Genomic DNA, 6,625 nt, shown 5'->3' on the forward strand with positions numbered 1-6,625 from the left:
CAGCAACATTAAATTGCCAAACTGCTTGATAATATCGATGCACATATGGACATTTTAAAAACTCTGTTCAATATGTAATAAGATCAGTGTTCTTACATCAAGGGGCAGATTTACTAAGGGCTAGGAGCTAAAATCGTTCGACTTCGAATATCGAAGTCGAACGATTTAGCGCTAATCCTACGATCGAACGATCAAAGGATTATTCGTTCGATCGAATGATTAAATCCTTCGAATCGAACGATTCGAAGGATTTTAATACAACGATCGAAGGAATATCCTTCGATCAAAAAAACTCAGGCAAGCCTATGGGGACCTTCCCCATAGGCTAACATTGACTTCGGTAGCTTTTAGCTGCCGAAGTAGGGGGTCGAAGTTTTTCTTAAAGAGACAGTACTTCGATTATCGAATGGTCGAATAGTCTAACGATTTTTAGTTCGAATCCTTCACTCGAGCTTTGTAAATGTGCCCCCTAGTATATTGCAAATTTTATTCCTCATAAAACAATATTAAAACAGAATGCTTGACATAAAGACATTACCACCTAAAACTTTTGACACTTGGGGGCACATTTACAAAGCTCGAGTGAAGGATTCGAATAAAAAAAACTTCGAATTTCGAAGTGTTTTTTGGGCTACTTCGACCATCGAATGGGCTACTTCGACCTTCGACTACTACTTCGACTTCGAATTGAACGATTCGAACTAAAAATCGTTCGACTATTCGACCATTCGATAGTCGAAGTACTGTCTCTTTAAGAAAAACTTCGACCCCCTACTTCGGCAGCTAAAAGCTACCGAAGTCAATGTTAGCCTATGGGGAAGGTCCCCATAGGCTTGCCTGAGATTTTTTGATCGAAGTATATTCCTTCGATCGTTGTATTAAAATCCTTCGAATCGTTCGATTCGAAGGATTTAATCGTTCGATCGAACGAGTAATCCTTCGATCGTTCGATCGCAGGATTTGCGCTAAATCGTTCGACTTCGATATTCGAAGTCGAACGATTTTAGTTCCTAGTCGAATATCGAGGGTTAATTAACCCTCGATATTCGACCCTTCATACATCTGCCCCTTGTTCTTGAATGTTTGCTTCAAAGAATGTTTTTTGTAAACTAATATTGTAACACAATAGAAGAGGTGAAGGGCACTTAAGCCATTAAGAATTTAGACATTTTTAGCTTTAAATGTCAAATTGACATATGTTACAGCCCTTGTTCCCAACATCAAAGTTACATTGTGTGCTGCAAAAGCTAAGAGAACGCTGATCAATATTTTTCTTACTTTACAAATAGAAAGGGTTTTTCATGGCATGGCTTTTTATCACAGATCCCAGTAACACAACATTGCTAATGGGGTGTTCACACTAGGGGCTCTGTCTTGATATATATATAACTAAGCTGGTAAAAGATATGGAAAATCTTAGCTATGAGGAAAGACTGGCCAAATTGGGGATGTTCACACTGGAGAAGAGGCGCTTAAGGGGTGATATGATAACTATGTATAAATATATACGGGGATCATATAATAATCTCTCTAACGCTTTATTTACCAGTAGGTCTTTCCAGCTGACACAAGGGCACCCATTCCTATTAGAAGAAAAGAGGTTCCAACTAAATATTCGGAAGGGGTTTTTTACAGTGTGAGGGGAGATGTGGAATTCTCTCCCTGAATCCGTTGTACAGGCTGATACATTAGATAGTTTTAAGAAGGGGTTGGATGACTTTTTAGCAAGTGAGGGAATACAGGGTTATGGGAGATAGCTCATAGTACAAGTTGATCCAGGGACTAGTCCGATTGCCATTTTGGAGTCAGGAAATGTATAATGAAGCAATAGAATTCTTAATGAATCAGATGAAGATTGAGTGTAGGACTGGCTAGATATGGGATGACTGTGACGTAGTTGGCCAGCTTAAATATATTGCAATATATGGACAAACAATCCCTGTGTTGTTTAAAGGGTAAGGCTTTTTTCAGTAGCAGTATGCACAAAATGTCTCAATGTCTTAAATATATTGTTAATGGGTTGAGTGCAGAGGACTCTTGTATTTGATTATATATATATATATAGCAGGGGGCTCTGATGATCTCTGCATTCTCTGCCTAATTCAAGGGTTACGTCATTTTTTTCTAATCGAAAACTATGCATTTTTTGAAGGTAACAGAGGGTAAGTATAATAGCACATATATTTTTGCGTCAAATAAGTGTATCAAAGCAATGCTACAATAAGCCTGTACAGTCCCGTGACGTGGGGCTCTGCACACAGGCCTGGATTGGTTATTCCTGCGCCCCAAAGTCCAGCAGCAATTAAGAACGGAAATGATCACAAGTGTATAATGGGACCTATTCCAGACGACACAAGGGCATCCCTTGAGATTAGATTAGAAGAAAGGGCATTTTATAAAAAGGTTTGAATTTGTATTTTATGGTAAAAACTGTGGAATTCTCTTCCACTAATTTTGTAATGACAGATACATTAGATTTGGAAAATACAAGGATTCTTTCTTGAGACATCTTTACCTTCCTGTGGATCAGGGCTATCCAGATGAAGGCCCCATTCCTGATACGGCCCTAAAGGCATTTTATGTCCCTCAGGTTGTCTATGAATATGATCTGTTTCTTTTACATTCTCATTTTAATATAATTTGATCCTCAAGCACGTCTTTAATTAGGTTGTAGGCCCATAAAAAGAAAGAGTTGGACAGTAACAACCTTGGCTACTGTGTAACTCTTTAACCATAACTGTTGATCATTTCTATGAATGAACCACTATTTCGCATTGACTGTGTTTCCCTTGATGCTTTAGATTGTTTATAAAAGTCTCCAATATTTGTCTAGTCCTTTTTGTGGTACAGATGTACAGGCTAGCTGTATCTTACATGTTTGAGGAAACCGCTCATAGTGTATCAAGTGATTTATTGTTTTTATGCTCATGCCAATGTTAACAGACTATAACTTCAAAGCACATATTTTTTATGTGATGCAATGGAAACAGTAAACACTGTTCAGTTCTTGTAGTTGTCATTGCTGCCCTCGTGTGAAAATAGGCCTCACAGTAGATTTTCATTGACTTTTCTCCATGATTTCTGAACAATCCACTAATTGAATTTAAACCTGTAGCATAGTAGTGAGTTATCTATTGGCAGCATCAAGGGATTATTAGCTTTTCTAGTTGCCACAGTGGCCCTAATGTCATTGAATACCCTACAAATCACCATAGCATTGCAGTCTCTCTTTACATGCCAGTGCATGAAGACTACAATCTTTGAGAACTGTATTTATAGTAACTCAGCTGCTGCCGCTGCTATTTTTGCATGTGCGTAAAGACCTTAAAATTAATTATGTGTATTTTCCGGCATGATATCAGCAACGCTAACCATCTTTGTAGATGAGGTAAGTTTTAACATCAAAATGGCAACACAGCTGGACAAGAGGCCCTCTGTAATTTGTATTTTATCTTTTTTAAACTTACACTTTAAAGGAGAAGTAAACTCTAAAAAATGAATATGACTAAAAATGCCATATTTTATTTACTGAACTTATTGCACCAGCCTAAAGTTTCAGCTTGTCAATAGCAGCAATGATCCAGGACTTCAAACTTGTCACAGGGGGTCACCATCTTGGAAAGTGTCTGTGACACTCACATGCTCAGTGGGCTCTGAGCAGCTGTTGAGAAGCTAAGCTTAGGGGTTGCCACAAATTATCAAGCAGAAAATAAGGTTGGCCTGTAATATAAGATGATGCTGCAGGGCTGATGATTAAATTCTGATGCTAATTGCACTGGTTTCTGTGCTGCCATGTAGTAATTATCTGTATTAATTACAAATCAGCCTTATATTGTAACATTTCTATTCTATGTGTACTCTATATTGTGAGTGGGTCACTAAGCTCAGTAAATTACAGCAGCACAGAACATGTGCAGTAAACCAGCAGAAAAAAAGATGGGGAGCTACTGGGGCATCTTTGGAGACACAGATCTTTACTGCTAAAGGGCTGTGGTTGCCTTGGGCTGGTACAGAAGCCATAAACATAATGTACAACATTTCTAGCTTACTTCTTTAGTAAAGCTTTAGGTCTCCTTTAAAGGGGTTATGTATTAAAGTCTGAATTGTAAAAAGTCAAAACATTCACTAGAAAACTAGAATTTTTAGACAAAAAAAACCTAATTTTTTTTAAGATTTATTATACCCCGGTACTGCAAAAAGCCCAAATCCGAAAATCCGCCATGTCAGACCTGTTGAGGTCCTGTATAAGTCAATAGGAGAGGCACCTATCTCAAATTTAAGTTATCGAGGTCTTTTGCCAGATAATCTGACTTTTTAGGGGTTTCCGGGCAAAAACTGGAAAATAATCGAGTGATTCTGGGAAAATGCCTGAAAAAATTAGAGCAATTCTGGAAAAAGCCAGAAAAATTAGAGTGATTCAAGTTTTTGCTTGATTTTATTGAGTTTTCCCATAACCCAATTAAATCAAGGTTTTTTAATTAATAAATAAGCTAAAATCGGGCATGGGAGTTTGATCCTGTTTTTTTTTTAATAATGTAAAATATGAGATAAATTTGGATTTCAGTAAATAACCCCCTAAAGCTCCCCATAGACGCGACGATTCTTCTTGCCGAACGACGATTTTAGCGAAGTCCGTCCAATCCTTCGAAATTATCGTGAGGTTAGCGGGATTCGAACGATCGTACATCTTACGATTTTTCAGCCTACATCTGTCAGGAAATTCATCGGCCAGGTTAAAAAATCTTTGTCGGTCCCAGTGCAATCTATCTATGTTTGCAGGGCCAAGCAGGCAGCTCCCCTTTGTTTTCCTGGCAAATTGGAAAAATAAGGAATTTATAATCTACCTCTTATTATTTTCTAATACTTGTTATGTTATTAGTAGTTCTCTGTTACATGTTATGTTTTAAGCTTCTCTACTTGCCCATGATGACTGCAGCCCTTAGCAGTGAATATCTGTGACTCTGAATGTGACACCAGTCGTACCCATATCCTTTGTACTGATTCACTTCAGCACATGCTCTGGGCTGCTGCACTTTCTCTTACAAAGTTCTGTCATGCTTTATGACTAAGATTCTAGCTAATTATATAAGTTCTTAACAGGATTATTTAGCAGAGGTAAAATTAACAAATCAAACACAGATGAGTCTGTATGTTTGTGTTGTAAAGTTGTATGTGTGTGTTATTTAGCAATTGAATGCCAGGCACTCACATTCCTGCTAAATACACATGATTCACAAAAATTCTGATCCCATATGGGATCCCTCTAGTCCCATCCATCTATGGGTCAATGCAATCCTCATGCAACTGACTGTTGTTTTGGACCCATACATTTTTGCTTCCTTAGTTTATTATGAATTTAATCCTCCCACTGCCCTATCCAATGGGACCAGAGAGCCCCAACTAAACTAGAGTTGGCCATTTAGAACTAGAACTGTGGTCAATCAAAGACCAAGATGAGCGTGTGCCAGACAGCAGTAATTATGCCAAAGTAAAAAGAGCTGTACTCCAGATTTCATCAGATTAGAGCAAAATTCAACTCAAAATAATAAAAAATAAATGGGGACAGGCTGGTGTGCTGCCAACGTAGCCTACTGAATGGCCTGAAATGAGCCCTTCTGAACCAAGAATGGTCATAGGACAACAGCTTGTACATCAATAGATAAACATAAAGTTTTGTACAATAGCAAGCAAAACCTAAATACGGTGTAAGAAAAGTTATACTTCTGTTAACCGTACTACCTTAAATGTGTTTCTGTATTGGGTGGCTGAAGTATAATTTAACAAATGCTGTGAAACGTTGTAAACATAAGCCTTGTACTCACAGTCTCAGTATACATTACTGCCTGCTTTAGATTCATTACTTTGTACACGTATTTTTATTTATTTAACATTTATATCCATAACACTACTCTGATTCTTGTCTCCAGTGGGCTAAAATGTTAAAATATGGCAAGTTAAAGGAGAAGGAAAGCTACAGAGCCATTTTATTGCCAATAGATTAGCTGCAATAGTGCAAGCTAGAATGCTATATTTATTCTGTAGAATGTTTTACCATACCCGAGTAAAAAGCTCTAGAAACTCTGTTTGTTTAGAATAGGAGCTGCAGTATTAATGTGGTGTGACATCACTTCCTGCCTGAGTCTCTCCCTGCTCTGGGCTCAGATTACAGTAGAGAAGGGAGGGGTGGGGGGAGAGGAGCAAACTGAGCATGCTCTTGCCCAGGGCAATGAGGTTTAAGCTGAAAACAGGAAGTCTGATACAGAAGCCCATGAGTACACAATAGAAGGAAAGAAATGCTGTGTTTCTTTTGACAGAGGACTCAGAGCAACATTACTTTGGGGGTTTACTGGTATATTTAGATGGACCTTTCTGATAAGGCTTACTTAGTTTTAACCTTTCCTTCTCCTTTAAAATCAAAACACTTCCAAAATGCACCAAGGGACCTATTTATAAAGCTGCATAAAATGATTTATGCTGGTAAAACAGCATAAAACAGTGGCGTGCAACAAATGGTGTATTTATAAAACTGTGTATTTCACCTTACACATGATTAGACAATGTGCAACCTGATATCTAAATCATATATTAAGGGGGTTATTTATTTAAGTTTAATGGAAAAAACTCA

The sequence above is a fragment of the Xenopus laevis genome, chromosome 6L (genome assembly GCF_017654675.1).
Source record: "Xenopus laevis strain J_2021 chromosome 6L, Xenopus_laevis_v10.1, whole genome shotgun sequence".
Lineage (NCBI taxonomy): Eukaryota > Metazoa > Chordata > Amphibia > Anura > Pipidae > Xenopus > Xenopus laevis.